This window comes from Phacochoerus africanus, chromosome 8 (genome assembly GCF_016906955.1).
Source record: "Phacochoerus africanus isolate WHEZ1 chromosome 8, ROS_Pafr_v1, whole genome shotgun sequence".
Taxonomy (NCBI): Eukaryota; Metazoa; Chordata; class Mammalia; order Artiodactyla; family Suidae; genus Phacochoerus; species Phacochoerus africanus.
This window is the reverse complement of record NC_062551.1, coordinates 125,465,107-125,482,863: the sequence shown is the minus strand read 5'-3', so window position 1 is coordinate 125,482,863 and position 17,757 is coordinate 125,465,107.

Sequence of the window (17,757 nt, the reverse complement as noted above, 5' to 3'; positions counted from 1 at the left end):
CTCCAGTAATATGTGAAGAAGGCAGGCAATCCTTACGCAAATATAAAAACAAGCAAAAAGAATGATGCATTCATAGCTTACGTTTTTCTTCCTTTCTTTTTTTTTTTGTTTTTTTTGTTTTTGCTTTTTAGGGCCGCACCTGCAGTATAAGCTCACAGGTCAAATCTGAGCTATAGCTGCTGGCCACAGCCACAGCCACAGAAACTCAGGATTCACAGAATCTGAGCCGTGTCTGCAATCTATACCACAGCTCACGGCAACGCTGGATCCTTAACCCACTGAGTGAGGCCAGGGATTGAACCTGTATCCCCATGGATCCTAGACGGGTTCATTAATTGCTGAACAATGACAGGAACTCCAAATAGCTTATCTATTTTCTAAAGCACCATCACATCATACATTCCTTCCAGTCCCCTGGGAATGCTTTAGTTTTCTGATTCTATGCCACTGCTTTTGTTATTTGCATACCTTGGAATAGCGCTTCCTCTGCCCCAACATACTGGTTCAACACACATGTAGTGAGTGCCTTCTCTGTTGCCAGACACTCTCAACACTGTCACTGTCTGAATGCAAGCCATACATAAAACCTAAAATTTTCTAGTAATCACATGAAAAGAAAAAAATTAAAGTGCAGAAATTAATTTTTTATATTTTATTTAACCTAACATAAACTATTTTGATATGTAATTTGTATAGAGAATTGTTAATGGGGTATTTTATATTCTTTTATTTGTACTAAGTCATCTAATCTGATAACTTATAGCACATCACGATTTTGACAAGCTGCATCTCAAGTACTTAATTGCTACACGTAGCTATTGAACAGTATAGATAAAGACCTTAGAGTAGACTCAAACCTTACCAGTTTCTCAAGATCAGAATTCCTTTTCCCATTGTATTTTTTCCTGTTTTGCATGTCCAAAGTATTTCCTAATCTGAACTAATATTTCTGATAAATATTAAACACTGCTAAAACCCCTTTTGCCATGACTTCCAACAAAGAACCAGGCACCATGCTAGATTTTAGGAAGGCCTCTCATTCTTCCATGAGTCCCTGGAATACTTTGCCTGTATTTCTTAGGGCCCTGTGTTCTGTTATACCTCATCCTATGATTTACTTCCTTATGCATTTTACTAGAGTATAAAAAGTTTCCTTACAGGAGCTATCTCTTACTTCTACCTGTGTATTTCATCTCATCTTACCTGTGGTAAGCAATTAATACAAGAGTATTGAAGTATGTAGATAGGATAGCATCAAATCATGTATATCCTATCTTCCCATTTAAAATGCGAACATCTTGAAGGAAGAGTCCCTATCTTATTCTTTTCTGTGTGATATCAGAAACTTACAAGAAAGAAATTTGTATGAAGAATATACTTGCCAAGTATTTGTTGATTGATTTTGATTTCTATCTGTAGGCGTTTTCCTATCCTGAAGCTGATAGAGTTGAAATGAGATGGAGACCTGATTCTCACTGAATGTTTGCCAAATGGGCTTTATAACCAATCACCCTGTGTCTCTGGCTAACGTGATTAATTCCCCCTTTTTTTAAAACCAGAATTTATTTCTAAATTTAAAAATGTTCAAAAGACTGTAAAAAGGCCCCCAGGGCCCAAAGATGTTTGGATTTAATATACCATTATGCTGAGGTTGTGTCTATTGGTTCCTCAACTGCTAAGTTTTCTAAATTTTTTTGTCCCATAAAGTTATAATTGTATACAACACAGATTTGGTGGAAAGAACATTGGCTTTAAATTGAGTAAGACCTGGATTCTAATGCTGGCTTTGCTCTCTCCTGCTTAGAATTAGTTTCAATTATTTCACCTATTTAAACCTCAATTTTCACATCTGTAAAATGGGGCCCATGATATTTATGTAAGTTGTTCTAATGACAACATGAACATGAATTCAAAACCCTTTACCAATATTGGACATATGAACCATAAATGTGAAATAGATGCTGTATTTTTTCTCATGTCTTGCCAGAAAGAACACACTTAGTAAGTGATAAGCTGGGGTAGATCTACAAAATAGGTCTGTTTAAGTTCTGGAGGTATATTATTTCTCTTTCTTATGATTTCCCATGTGGCTTCAGGCAATTATACAGCTGCAAGATAAATGACCATTAATCTGGAGGAAAGATTCTTGAAGCAAGTCTCAGAGCTCTGTCGAGGACACTGTCCAGCTACTTACTGAAGACCTGTGTGAGGACAGTAAGAAAATGCTGACCAGATTTGTTAAGTGGCACAAAGCTAGGCTGACTAATGTCAGAGGTCAGAATCAAAGCTCAAAAAGGTCTTTAGATGTAATGGTCTAAATTCAATAAGATGCAATTTATAGGGAAAAATGTGGGGTCTTGAACTTTAATCTGAAAACTCAATTGAGGGAGATGTAGCTTAACAGTAGATCTGTGAAAAAAAAAATAGCTCAGTAGTGTCTTAGCTGACGATAGGCTATAGTAATAGGATTGTTCAATCATGGATGTTTAGCATCCAGGATAAGAGTAGATCAGTCTGGTTCTCTGTGCTTGCTGGACAATACCTAGAGTTTTCCATTCTTTTTTGGGTGCTATACTAAGAAGAACAGAAACATGAAGGCATGCTCATCAGAGGATGAAAGCATTTGGAACCATTCCTTGGCTCATGTTCCCATGCTCTTTTAGTACATCTTTGCTGAGTGCCTACTGTGTTCCAGGAGCTTCTCTTGGCTTCTGTGATAGAACAGTGAACATGGCAGACAAGTAATTCCAGATGGAACTGAGGAAATTTAGCCTGTAAAAGAGAAAGCTTAACAAATATGTGCTATTTTCTAATATTTGAAGGACATGGCATACTTTTGAATGATCACAGAGCTAGTGCTAATATATGTATGCTAAAATACAGTAATGCATGGGCCATGACTTTCCATTGATTAAAAACTTCTACTGATGGAATGGGTTGCTTTGCAACTGGGGTATACAGAGTAAGTTGATTGATCCCTTATAAGAGGGAGGCCAGCTCCAAGCCCTGAATGATTCTCATTAATAGTAATCTGGAAGAGATAACCACCATCAGGTGGCACCAAACTATAACTTGGATCTGGATAGATCCAGATTATACCACCAAATGAAGTGCCACCTTTGTTATTTCATTAATTTCACAATAATCACCTTAGACATTTTACATGATTGGGAATTTTGAGTTCACTTTTCAAATTATGGGGGGATTTTATAGTACCCAAAGCATTGCTGGACTACATTACCGCTAAACTTCCATCTAGCCCTCAGTTTATCTAATTGTCCTAATTCTGTGGTGATCCAATCATCCCTCAGGGCGTAGTTTGAGTTAGGTTGTAACATCTAGTCTGAATCAAATAATGTTTCTCTCTTTGTATTTCTTTTTTCTCTTTTTGGCCACACTTGTGGTGAAAGATCCTGGGCCAGGGATCTAACTTGGGCCACAGCTGTAACCAGAGCCACAGCAGGGACAATGCCAGATCCTTAACCCACTGAGACACCAGGGAACTCATTTGCAGTTCTATAGTATTCTATCATGTTTCCCCTCAAAGAGTTATTAAGTAGTATTACAATCCTCCATGCTCAATACATTCATCAGTAAATATTTGCCAAGTCTCTGCTCTTATTAAGAACAAACAGAAGAAATTGCACCTTATTTTAAGGGGTTTTCGGGACAATTGGGATCATATCAGATTGGTGTTACTCTCTGGGACATTGATTGCTGGGAGGGACTCCGTGGTGTGGTGCTGAGATGTGCATTATTCAGAGTTGTGAGAGGTTTGTGGGGCAGAGAGGCAGAACTCCTCACTGCTCATGTTACTCTGTTGGGGGCACCCAGGTCTTTCACGGCATTATTCTATCACACGGTCTGGTTAACAGTGGACTGAAGTTGTGTTAGATGAGAATATGTATATTTACATTTATATTTCAACATTTCAGGCTATGGGTCAGGTTTTTAGGGCAATACGATAAAGTTATCAAATATTATGTTTTAGCAACTATGGCTCCATTAAAAAACAAAACTCACCTGCAGTTCAAAAGTATTATTATCTTGATAGTTAGAGAAAGTTGCCAGAAAATTATTGTCAATATAGATGCCTTTAAACACAGAAATTTGAAACAGGATCATTTCTCCAAATACCCTTTGCCTTAAAAAATAAATTCAAGGATTTGGCTTTATCTTTTTTGTATTAATTTATTAGCTGTGTGCCTCTAGGCCAGCCATTTTCCCTCTCTGGGTCTCAGAATCATATATGAAAACATTACACAGATATCAAGAGGATCAAATGTAATGCTTAATGTAAAAATTATAGAATAAATGCCCTTCTATGGGTATTTTTTATACCAGGCAATTGCTGCCTCAGTTCCCCATTTTCATAGTGCTCATTTCTTTGGTTTCTGCCTGTCATTGACTTTGCTTGATGAAGTTCAACTGCTGTTTTTCACAATCAATTGCTCTTGGCAAATCTCTCCAAATACCTCATGTTTTTTCCATCAATAAATAAGGGATTAAAATTATTTTATTGAGTGCAGAGCAGCATATTGGTCTTTGGGAGGGTTTTAGATGATCTAAAGGAGACTTGGTCCTTGCCCTCTGGAAGTCAATAGTCTTAAGGGTGTATTAACCAGGACAAAAAGTTTTCTATAAATACATATATTAAGCTCTGTGTTCCATCCACCTAGGGTTTTTCTAGCAAGACACAAAGGGAGAGATTATGGGGCCTCTGGCCCTTCTCCTTGGAGCTAAGTTAGGAACATTTTCCAAATATAAGATCTCTTTTGTCGAGATAGAAGTATACTGGCTCTTCTAGATCTCTTATCTTTGAATTTATATCAACCACTTTTGAAATATTTTACATTTCTAGCTGGTGTTTAATGTGTGAGCTACCAAGTATAATTTTTAAAATATATTAAGTATTAATTACACCACGTGTTTCACTCTACTATAGGCCTTGTCTCATTTTACCCTTATGGCAATCTTGAGACAGATGGAACTCTGGTAACCCCATTTTACTGACAATGATATTAAGACTTTTGGGAAGATTATTTGCCTTAGAACACAAAGTAAATGAAAGAGTTGGAATCCTAACTAAGGTATTCTGATTGCAGAATTTGTCTGCATGATAGATTTGCCAAACTGCCATAATAACAACTTTATTCATCTTAAAAGTGCTTCTTTTAATTTTTAAATGTCGCTCCACTCTACCTCTCCCAATTCCTCTAGTCTGCAATGGCATAAACCCTCTCCCTGTCACCATTCCAAACCTTTCATGAAAAAAGATTCACATTCGGAAGTACCTTTGTGGCTCAGCGAATTAAGGATCCTATGTTGCCACCACAGTTGTGGAGTAGGCCAAACTGCAGTATGGGTGCAACCAAAAAAGAAAAAAAATCAGATTCCTTTAAGAATTAGAAGATCCTCTAATTTTAGCTCTGCCAACATCTCTTTGGATAAATAGGAGAAACTGAACTTCTATGAGCTTCTCCACCTCTGAGAAATAGAGGTGAATGCTGTCTTCTGTGTAGACTGTGAAAAGCAGCACCTTAATATGCAGGAAACTATATAGTGAACTATAATGGAGTGAAACTAATATAATATATAACTAAAAAAACAGTAGCTTTTGGAGTTCCCTGGTGGCCTAGTGGGGTAAGGATCTGGCATCGTCACTACTGTGGCTTGGGTCACTCTTCTGGTGTGGGTTTGACCCCTGGCCCAAGAAGTTAGGCACGCTGTGGGCATGGCCCCCCCACCCCAAAAAAAAGAAGAAACCAGTAGATTTCAACTGTATCTTGTCAGTTTTTGCACTTCTTTTGGATCTTTGTAGTCTGACATTATAGAGAAACTCTCCACTTTCTTAAAAGTCTTAAATGTCTTTTCTGAATCTTTCAGAACAACATGAATTTCAGAAGTAGATATACTCAGGGAAAAATTCTCTCTCTCTCTCTTTTTTTTTTTTTATCATTTTCTGTCTTAAAAATAGCCTTCTTTTTGACTTCTCCAGACAATTCTGAGATGGACTGAAGGTTCTAAGATATAGATGGGTTATATATCTGTTGTCTTATAAATGGTTGTTTAGTGCTTCATAGGCAGTGCTGGAAGCAAGAATCAATTGGCTTTTTGAGAGATGGAAGTCAGTGATGAGATGATAAAACCACTTCCTCCTTTTGTGTGTACTTATTTATTCATTTATTTACTTATTTATAACACAGTGACAACATTGGATCCTTAACCTTCTAGAGCACCAGGGAACTCCTCATTTGCATCATTTTCAACGTGTGGATATTGCTGTCTCCCTGACAATCTTAGTCCTGCAGCCATTCTCTACTGGCCATGGTAGAACCTATGAGATAACCATCGAGGAGGGAGGAAAGAAAGTAGAAGTGAGAAGTAGGTGGTGTTTTAAAAGCTTTGTTGACCCAGGCTCTAAATCAGATATTTTATACTTGTATTTTCCATGGGTTTATGAGTTCTGGGAAACTTGGTCTCAACATACATGAGTTTTCTGTTTTGTAGGAAAGGCAGACACAGATCTTGTAACTGTGTTATTTTTCTTACTTCATGCACCCCCACCACCATGCATACATTCTTTTTACTACCTACAGCATCATCTTGGGAGAGTATTAGAAACATTGTTTATGAGAATGAACTGCTCTAAATAAAAATCATAGAGTAGGAAGTTATTTGTATTAGTCAGAGCATAATATCAATGTACCATAAAACATAAATTTCCCTGTGAACTGCTGAAGATTATGACAGAGGAGAGCATTAGCAAAAATGTTAAAAGTTGAGGGCTGAGGTAGTACCCAGGAAAAGCTCGTCCATAACAGAGGGGTCACTTTTCAAGGCAAAGTGTTACCTCATGAATATGGATGAGAAGGCTGACTGATGAAGAGGAAAAGCCTCACTCTCTACTGCTTTCAGATGGGGGATACAGCTTGACCGAAGAGTCTATGCTTCTGGTAATTACTTATTATAACATACCAACTTGAAAAGATGGGAATGTGAAACAAGCTTCTCAAAGATGTAGCAGAATCCATGTCAAAATTCTGAGGGTAGCCCTGCTGGTTGATCAATTGCCAAAGATCCCAGTGGGTCTTTCTTGTCATCTATGGCACTGAGAGTGCACCTTATTTGATCAGCAGACGGGAGCAGAGAGCTGGTGACTGACTACACACCACTATGCCATCCACCACCCTTCCTCTCCTTGCAGCTTCCCCTTCCTTCCTTCCTTCCTTCCCTCCCTCTTAACTGAAGCAAATAAGGCAAAGGTTATGGATTAGGAAACATTTTTGTTGAGCCACACAGAAGTGTGTGGCCTTTTGATAGAAGCTTAGGACAAGACACTTCAGATTGAAAGAGCAGTGATAGCAAAGGCATTTGGATGGGAGAACGTGCAATGATTTTAGGACACTGTTAGGGGTTAAACTGGGATAGAAATTAGGGTATGTATAAGAGGTAAATTGTAGGAGATTTTATTAGAAAGGTAGAATAGGGGTGTAATGAAGAGAACATTGATAGCCAGTATGAGGACCCTATTGAAGAAATATGAAATGAGATAAATTACATGTATTTTTCTATGTAATGGAACATGGAAATTTCAAGAGATCTTGAATAGATTTCTAAATTAAAATTTTAGAACTAGAAGGAACATTCCTTATTAAGACCTGTTCCCTAATTTTTTTAATATGAAACAATTAAAATATTGACATATTTTTAAAAGCAGGTCCAAATTTAGAAGTTTAGCTTGCTGGCTTAGCCTACTAGGAAGCCCCTCCAACCGAAGTGTGTAAGTTTCTAAGTTCAGTGTATTCTGGCCTTTAATGCTAATACATGGAATGCCTGCAATCTTATTGGCATCTTGCACAGTGCCTGGCACATGGTAGAGGCTACATAAACAGATTAGCTGAATAAATGAGTGAATATCTTGGAAAAAAGTGAAGACACACTTTATACATATTGGATGGCCAGGGAAATCATCAGAAAACAAAACTTTTATTAGAGAAATGACAGGAGGAAACAAAAAGCTTATTCCTCTAGCTTGATGAAAAGTAAAGGAAATACAAAAAAAAAAAAATCACAGGGGGAAGAATTAATCTTGCCAGCATCCAGGATGAAGGTTTGGATAACTTCCGAAGTTATCATAATAAATAATACATAGTTAACATACATACAGTCATACATACTTACATAGAAATGTACAAACCTGGCCTGATACAAATTTTCTGTTGGCTGCATGAGATTGCTATATTGGACAGTTCTGTGAGAAATCAGAGAATGTTCAATAAAGACTTGAGGGGTGCAGGAGTCCCCGTCATGGCTAAGTGGTTAATGAACCCGACTAGTATCCATGAAGACATGGGTTCAATCCCTGGCCATGCTTGGTGGGTTAAGAATCCGGCGTTGCGGTAAGCGGTATAGGTCACAGATGAGGCTCAGATCTGGCATTGCTGTGGCTATGGTATAGGCCAGCAATTATAGCTCCGATTCGACCCCTAGTCTGGGAACGTACAAAAGACCAAGCAAAAAAAACCCTTGAGGGGTGCAAATTTGTGCACAGGTCTGTCGCAGTGGCATGTCCTCACAGTAGAGGCTATCAAATAAGTAGAGGTCAGAGGACTTGAGATTCAGGTAAAGTGCCAACCAGAAGCCTCTTCATGAATTTAGTTTAGAGTGAGCATAGAAATGGCGATTAATAGTGTCAAATGCCTTGTAAAATGTTCTCCAAATTGAAACTTTTCCCAGGTTGCTGAGATAGGTGTATAAATGAAAGGAATGCAGAATTCCTTTTGAGAGAATTTCCATCAGTCATAATTCTAGATATTGGTCAGGAGGTATTTCAATTCACTTCAGTTAAATTTCATTGAATGTACTAATTCTCCACTTTATAACAAACTGCCCTTCCATGCTATGCCATTTCATTATTGCTCTTCTAATACATTTTATGGTATCTACTTATTATGTCCTAGACATGCTTAGATTCTGGCGAATTAAACATGAATACTATTTTCTTTATGATATTGGCCCCATTTTTTTTTTTTTTCAGTTAACTGAGTAGAAGGCAGGGTTTGGGCATCAGGCATAGGAGTCAAATCCCATCTTGATGGTATGGCCTTGGGAAAGTCATTTCACTTACCTGATGCGATTCTGTCTCACTCTTCCCTTGCCCACAACAACCTGGACTACTTTCTGGGAATGAAGATGCTCCATGCCTTTGCTCACACTATTTCCTTCCCTCATTACTCATCTCCACATACACTAGTGACCTCTGTCCTCTAAAACTAAGTTCTAGGTCACTTGCTTTCCTGATTTCCTTGTAGGAAGCGATTTCTTCCTTCTCCTGAACTTCCACAATGTGATACTTGAAACTCTGTTATGGAACTTAAGGGTTTTTATATGCTATTGCATTTGTTTGTATATCAGTTAGCTGATCTATCAGGGTCATATTCAGGGGAGGGGTCAGAGCCTATCTATGTTTGCATTTCTCATGGGGGGAGGGAAGTCTTGAGATGTGTTAATAGTTAATATTCCTCAAGATAATATTGTATTGACCTGTTTATTTTTAAAATCCCTGTCCTATTTCTTTGCATTTTCAGACACTTATCTGGCCTTAACATTTCAAGATGTAGGACAGACATATAACAAAGATAGTCACCAGTTACTGAGCACTTGGCATGTTCAGTTGGGCACAGTCAAAATGCTTCTCTTTCATTCTCTCATTCACTCTTCATGACAACCTTCTGAGGTAGGTAGTATTACTGTGTTCATTTTGCACTTGATATTACTGATCCAAATAACAAGAATCCAAGTCTCCTTCTACTTCTGCCACTTTTGACACATTGATTTTGGGAATAAAATGAGCTTCTTCTTTCCTACCTCCCCATTTTTTTCTCCTTGTAATTACATAGCACATGTGATCATTTTCCTTCTTTGGTTATCCAGTTAATAGCTTTTGCTTCAAATGCTTTTTGAAATGTGTTGGTCTTTTGTCTTTATATGCATTTTATAATCCTAGATCCAGCGATTAATATCATTGTTTCTTTTTCTGCCCAGTAAGTCAAACAGTCAACTAGGATATATTGGATTTGTACATACCATTTGACCTTGGTCTCAGCTGGAGATATATTAGGTTTTGTCCTGTTTTTGTTCATTTGGGGGAAGAAGCTACTTTTAATTTCCAAGTGGTCGCAGGGAGTTGTATCAGTCCAGAGAAACAGAACCAATAGAATGTGTGTGTGTGTGTGTGTGTGTGTGTGTGTGTGTGTGTGTGTGTGTGTGTGTGTGTGTGTGTGCGTGCATGTGGAAGAGATTTAATGTAGGGAACTGACCCATGACTCGGGGGGCTGGCAAGTCCCAAGGTTCATATGGTGGCCCAGCAGCCTGGAGAACCAGGAGAGATGAAGTTCCAGCTTGAGTCTGAAGGTGATCTGCTGTAGAACCAGGAAAAGCTAATGTTACAGAGGAAATTCAAAGGCCATCTGCTGGAGAAGTCTCTCTTGCCTGGGGGCCAGTCTTTTTCTTCTACTCAAGTCTTTAAGTGATTGGATGTAGGCTAACAACTTCTACTTTTCTCCAAGTCTACTGACTTAAAAGTTAACCTCACCTAGGAGTTCACCTGTGATGCAGCAGGTTAAGGATCTGGCAATGTCACTGAAGCAGCTCGGGTCGCTGCTCTGGTGCAGGTTCAATCCCTGGCCCAGGAACTTTAACACACTGCAGTAGTGGCCAAAACAAAACAAACAAAAAACCAGCAAAAAAGTTAACCTCCCCTAAAAAGACCTGGACAAAGTTAACCTCACCTGAAAACACAGAAATGTCCAGAATAACGTTTGACCGAATATCTGGACACTTTGTGGCCCAGCCAAGTTGATACATAAAATTAACCATTAAAGGAGAGCTCTAACCCAGTCTCCCTCATTTATTTCTGCTAAAAGCTCCCAATGTCCTACAAACTCAAGTTCTAACTAGAGGAAACAACAGTGGTTCTCTAAGAATTGCTACTTCCTTAACAGGACTCCAGACCTGGGGTAGCAGTCTATGTCCTAACTTAATGGTTGGATGTTTTGCCAGTTGGGCACCCCACAACTTCTCAAATCTTGGAATCAAACTGGACATCTCCACCCTTATTTTCTGTCCCACATTGATTTCCATGTGGTGTCACCTTTCTTAACACAACAGTCACTGAAAACACATCACCAAGATATGTTATCATTGAAAGAAATGAAGTGTTATATAATGCTGAAATTGTGGTATCTGATGTGTAGTATTAGTGTTTTCTTCAAAAATTTAAAATATTCCAGACATTCTTTTTTAATGACCACACCTGCATCATATGGAAGTTCCAGGGCCAGGGGTTGAATTGGAGCTGCAGCTGTGGCCAATGCCTCAGCCACAGCAACATGGACCCAAGCCACATCTGCAACCTATGCTATATCAATGTAGGATCCTTAACCTACTGAGTGAAGCCAGGGATTTAACCTGCATCCTCACCAAGACAACACTGAATCCTTAACCTGCTGAGCCATGATGGGAACTCCCCAGAACATACTTGTGAATTTTTAATTGCGTCCTTTTGGAGAAATACTTGTAATTGAAAGCAAGACATTCACATGACAAGTCTGTGCCTTAAAGAAACCACTCTGGCCTGTGGATTGGTCAGAAGTAAAAGTAGTATTGGAGGAGATGAGTTCAGTTGCTGTTGTAGTAGAGAAGGTACCATGATGATGTGGTAGTCTAGCGTAGTGTGACAAGAAAGAAGAAGAATGTGCAAGTATTATTTAAAATAAAAGCCATCAAAACATGAGGCTTGGGTTGGGAGCAAGGTCAGGGAAAATAAAGAATTTGGACCCAGCATTATATATTTAGGATATAATGTTTTTGGAGTATGTTATGCTGAAACAAGGTCTGCTTGATTCAGGGGGAGGGATGTATTTCTTAGCTCCCTTGCATTTCAGAAGAACACAGACCGTTCCTGAATTATGATGGTTTGACTTACAGTTTCTTGACTTTATGATGGTGCAAGAGTGATACACATTCAGTAGAAGCAGTACTTTGAATTTAGAATTTTGGTCTTTTCCTGGGCTAGCAATATGACCTAGGATGCTGGCAGCGATCACACCTCCTAGTCAGCCGCATGATCCCACAGATAGACAACCCACACACTGACAACCATTCTGCACCCGGACAGCCATTCTGCTTTTCACTTTCAGTACAGCATTCAATAAATTACACGATCTATTCAACACTTTATCCTCAAATAGACTGTGTGAAATGATTTCACCCAACCGTAGGCTAATGTCAGCATTCTGAGCACATTTAAAGTAAGCTAGCCCAAGCTATCATGTTCTGTACCTTGGTGTATTGAATACATTTTTGACTTATGATATTTTCAATGTGTGATGGATTTTTCCCTATTGTAAGTCAAGGAAGATATGTAATTTGCTAATCTGTCTATAAAAGTTGTCTGCTGGAGTTCCCGCTGTGGTGCAATGGGATCAGTCGCATTTCTGTAGCACCAGGATGTGGGTTCCATCCCTGGCCATGTGCAGTGGGTTAAAGGACCACAACTGCAGCATAGGTCATAACTATGGCTCTGATTCTTGGCCTGAGAACTCCATATACCATGGGGTGGCCGAAGGAAAAAAAAAAAAGGGGAAAAAATATTGTCCATAACTCTTGTTTTCTTCAACCCCCTCCTGTGAGGTAAATCAGGGTTCATGGAACTTGTAGAGGAGCCCCTGGGTCATGTCCAGTGACATGGTGGCTGTCCATGCAATTCCCTGCCCTAAGTGAATGGGCCACATTTTTCTCTGGCCTTTCCTCCCAGAATCACAGACAGCTCAACTAGGTTGTAGAAAAGGCCTGAGCGTCTCAAGGCCACAAGGCTCTAATCCTGACTACCTGTCCTCACACCTTTGAACCTCAACTCTGTGTTGTACTCTCCTTTCCTTCTGTGCTGAGCTGCAGTTCTTGCCAAAATATCACAGCCTTAGCTGTGGGACTGATGATCACTATCTGTTCTACCGTCAGCTGCTCCTCCCTCTGCCTCTGAGTGTGGCTAGTCTTTCAATTGGCAGTGGTCAACAAGGATTCCAATTCCTGGTCTTTTGATCCCTAAAAGTTGGTTTTAGTTTTTTGTTTTTGTTTTTTTTTTTAGCTATTTCTTGGGCCGCTCCTGCGGCATATGGAGGTTCCCAGGCTAGGGGTCGAATCGGAGCTGTAGCCACTGGCCTACGCCAGAGCTACAGCAACGCAGGATCCGAGCCACGTCTGCAACCTACACCACAGCTCACGGCAACGCCGGATCGTTAACCCACTGAGCAAGGGCAGGGACCAAACCCGCAACCTCATGGTTCCTAGTCGGATTCGTTAACCACTGCGCCACGACAGGAACTCCTGGTTTTAGTTTTTAGGGTTACTGGTCCCTCTATCAAAGCACCTGGGAAGGAGGAAAGTGTTCTCCCTGGGAACCATTCCTTGTGTCCTGAGGTAGCACAGAGAGGAGTTCTACTGTGACCAGGCTGGGCCGTGCTCTATGCCATTTCGCTCCCTCAAACCAGGTGGCTGCCTTCCTAGGCTTTCAGGCCTTTGGTTGGGGACATTTATATCCCTAATGGGAATACGTCTTAGTCCTGTTGTTCAGTGATCTAATTCTGACCCCCTTATTCCTCTTCATGGGTCCCTCCAGAGGGTCTTGCTCAGCATTTGTCTCAGTGCCTTACAAGCCCCAACAAGAGGACGGGGATGACACTGCTCCAGCGTAACTCTTCCTGAAAGTTTAAGGAAGGCATGCATTTGTTTTGTTTCTCCAGAAGACAGATCTTCCAAGCCCTTTGCCCAATACATTCCTCAGTGTATCTGTTTCTTTTTTTATTCATGCTTAGGGACTTATTTTCTTTGGATATTTGAGGCTAGAAGTTGGAACATCATGAATATAGCTGGCTTCTAAATGGAATGAAACATTTTGGGATTGATAGTGCCTATTTCCAAATGCCAAATGAGAAAGGCACTCAAATTTATCATAAATGCACAGTGCTAACATGAGCTGGAACTGTACCCCAATTTATGGGAATATGTTTATGTGAGGAAGTCATATAACAGACACTTGAGCATGCCTATGACATCTTTCCTGCAAAGTGTGTCTGTGTGCCCTTCTCTCCTCCAATCAGAGTAGGGCCAGCAATCTAATTGTGTTGTGCAGCTTTGCAAAAGTCCACTTGTGGTCAAGCATAGCCCCTTTGAAAGATCCTTGGCTCTGAAACATAAGGAATTTGAAATGGTATTTGCAAGATGGAGGCAACCAACAGATCAGCATTTGTGAAGTGCAGGCAAGATGACTTCAAGCTGCAAAGCTGGGCCTTGACAGACGGATTTAGCACCATTAGCAGTGGCTTGTTGAAAAACAAAAATGACTTCAAAACTCTTTCCTCGGAACCAGAATGTTACATTCATCTCTTCGATAAAACATCCGTTATTTGCTGACTTGTTTTCTGTGCCCCCCCCACCAGCCTCTCACTCTTTTGTGTCGGAGCTAATGTTCCCAGCGTCTACACTGCGTAGGCCCTGATTATTTGTGAGACAGAGTGAGTTAATGCAGATTTGCAAGCTGTTCCCATTTGTTAAATGTCAGAAAAACACATGCAAGTCACTGGCTCTGGCACTTAGCTGCCAGCTGGCTCTTCTGGAGGCAGGGGACAAATGACAGTCTATCACACAGCATGCTTTCAAAGGAAGAGGGGGCCTATTCCAGAACCGCAGCATCGGAGCAGCTTTTAACAACATAAGCAAAATAAGAAGCCAACATCAGTTTTTTGCTCCCTTATTTCTCCCCCTGTTGTTGAATGAATGGCAGCACAACATTTGGGAGCTTTTTAAAGCCTTGGGAATATCGATTCCACTGCCCACCATCTGAGAGAGTGATGGGATAATGGGAGCTTGCCAGAAGTGCTGCATGCTCTCTAGTAAGTGACAACGGAGATACCCTTCAAGCCTTGGGAGAGAGGCTGTGCCCCTCCTCGCCCCTGTCCTTCAGGTGGTTGTAGCTCCCACCTTCCTACTGCCAACCTCTCTGCAGGTGTCTGGATTAAAGCTGGGTTTCTTCCTCCCTCTCCCAATTGGAATCACACTGTAGTCTTTGTCTGGGTCCTAAATTCTATCACTCAAAGCACCCACACCCCATCCCACTCTCTTAAGAAGGTAAAACTTAAAAGGTGGAGGTAGTATAGGATTTTTTCCTTAATTCATTCACTGATTAATCTATCAGTTATTTACTTAGTATCTAGTACATGTCAGGTATTGTAGGGAATGAAAAAAAGTAGGAGGCTTGGATTGTTCTTTCATGCAAAGATCTAATAGGGTTGCTGGTGATTTGAAAAAAAAAAATCACAACTGAAAATAAAATGGGTGTAAGTGATTACAGAGGAAGGGGTGCCGTAATTCTCTGTATCAAAGGAATAGTTCATGAAGTCAATGGGTGATGGACTGGGCTCGAAAGGATGGGAAAGATTTTATTTATGGATTTCTTTTTTCTTTTTTCTGCTTTTGAGGGCCACATCCAAGGCATATGGAGATTCCCAGGCTAGGGGTCAAATCAGAGCGGTTGCTGCTGGCCTACACCACAGCCATAGCAACATAGGATCCAAGCTGTGTCTGCGACCTACCCCACAGCTCACGGGAATGCCAGATCTTTAACCCACTGAGCGAGGCCAGGGATTGACCTCGCAACCTCATGGTTCCTAGTTGGATTCTTTCCTGCTGCGCCACGATGGGAGCTTCAGGATGGGAGAGATTTTAATAGCAAGTAAGAAACAAAGGGCCCCTGAAATGGGCATGATGCTGAAAGGGGGGTATAAGCATGAGAATATGGGAATCAGCACTGGCTGTGAACACATCAGCCTGGTTAAGGAGGAAAATTACTTGGAGTGGAGGAGAAAATGAAAACCAGATAGAAACCAGGCAAAGTTCTACAGGCTTTTTTTTTTTTTTTTCCCTTTATGGCCACATCTGTGGCATTTGGAAGTTCCCGGACTAGGGGTCGAATCACAGCTGCAGCTGCAGGCCTACACCACAGTCATAGCAATGCCAGATCCAAGCTGCATCTGCGACCTATGCCACAACCTTAACCCACTGAGCAAGGCCAGGGATTTAATTCCCATTCTGTCAGACACTATTTCAGGTTATTAATCCACTGAGCCCCAAAGGGGAACTCCTATCTACAGGCTTTCAATGAGAGGTTTTGAATCAGAGAATGTCATTTCAGGAGGAAGAGATTTTCGTTTCCCTTCCTAGGTTTTCTGGCTGGTCTAAGAATTAAATTGACGTGAGACAGATTAACAGGAGAAAAATCAAACAAAGTATAATAACATGGGTACATGTGAGAGACCCAGAAAAACTGAGTAACTCACCAAAATGGCTTAAACTCTCACCCTAAATACAATCTCCAGCTAAAGACAAAAGAGGATGTTGGGTGTAGTAGTTTAGGGCCTCGGAGTTCCCATCGTGGCTGAGGTTAGCGAACCCAACTAACATCTGTGAAATTGAGGGTTCAATCCCTGGCCTCACTCAGTGGGTTAAGGATCTGGAGTTGTTGTGAGCTGTGGTGTAGGTCAAAGATGTGGCTAGGATCCCGAGTTGGTGTGGTGTAGGTGTAGGCGGGTGGTTACAGCTCCAATTGGACCCCTAGCCTGGGAAGCTCCATATGCCACAGGAGCAGCCCTAAAAAGACAAAAAAAATGAAAGGTGGGGAGGAAGGTCATTCACATGGAGACAGAAAAGCAAATGTTTGGGAAACAAATGTTTGCTGGGCCAGACAGAGACAATGGGACAGTGAGAGGAATTTTAACCAACAGATCCTGTGAGGTTCCTCTTTGTCTACACATAACCTAGTTCATACTCTGCATTCTAGAGTGATGGTTCCCTCCCTGGAACAAGTCCTCTGTCTACACTCTTTAGGCAGTTAGGGGGAAGGTCAAAGTTTTTCCCTGATTCTTTTGGGCCTTGATTGTTTTTGGCTCTAAATAATCAGATCAAATTTGGTACTTTTGATATAGCCCAGTGAATTATGCACAAAAATAAGCCAGGTTTTCCCCATAGTTAAACAAAAGGGGGCATACTATAGAGAACAATTCCATGGTTTGGTTAAGAAACTTTTTTTTTTTTTAATTGGTCATTATCATTTATTTTTCTTTTTAGGTGCTGCCCCTGTGGCATGTGGAAGTTCCCAGGCTAGGAGTCGAATTGGAACTGTAGCTGCCAGCCTACACCACAGCTCACAGCAACACCAGATCCTTAACCCACTGAGTGGGGCCAGGATGGGACCCCATATCCTCATAGATACTAGTTGAGTTTGTAACCACTGAGCCACAGCAGAACTCCTAGTCATCAATGTTCTTAATGGAAAACTGAATTTCCCCTAAAGCTGCCATCTGCCTTGTTCTAGGAGAATGCTTATCTTTCAACATTTTGTCAGTATCTTGTTAATTCCTTTTGCTGTTTCCACATCATTACTCCTTATGTTATCATGGAAAAAAAATTCTTCCTTTTTGGGTTCATGCAACTGGTAGCTACCTTTTACTGTCCCTTTTCCTTGAGGACTTCAAGTCCTGCCTTACCTTATTGCTCTTCTCTAAAGTCTTTAGTGACTTTGACACTCATGCAGACAGCCTAGGCAAGAGGGGGAGAAATTTCCATGGGTTCCTAGATTTACTCTTTTGGGGCTGGTATTACTCCTTGACTATGGTGTTCTTTTCCACTAAGCTTAGAATC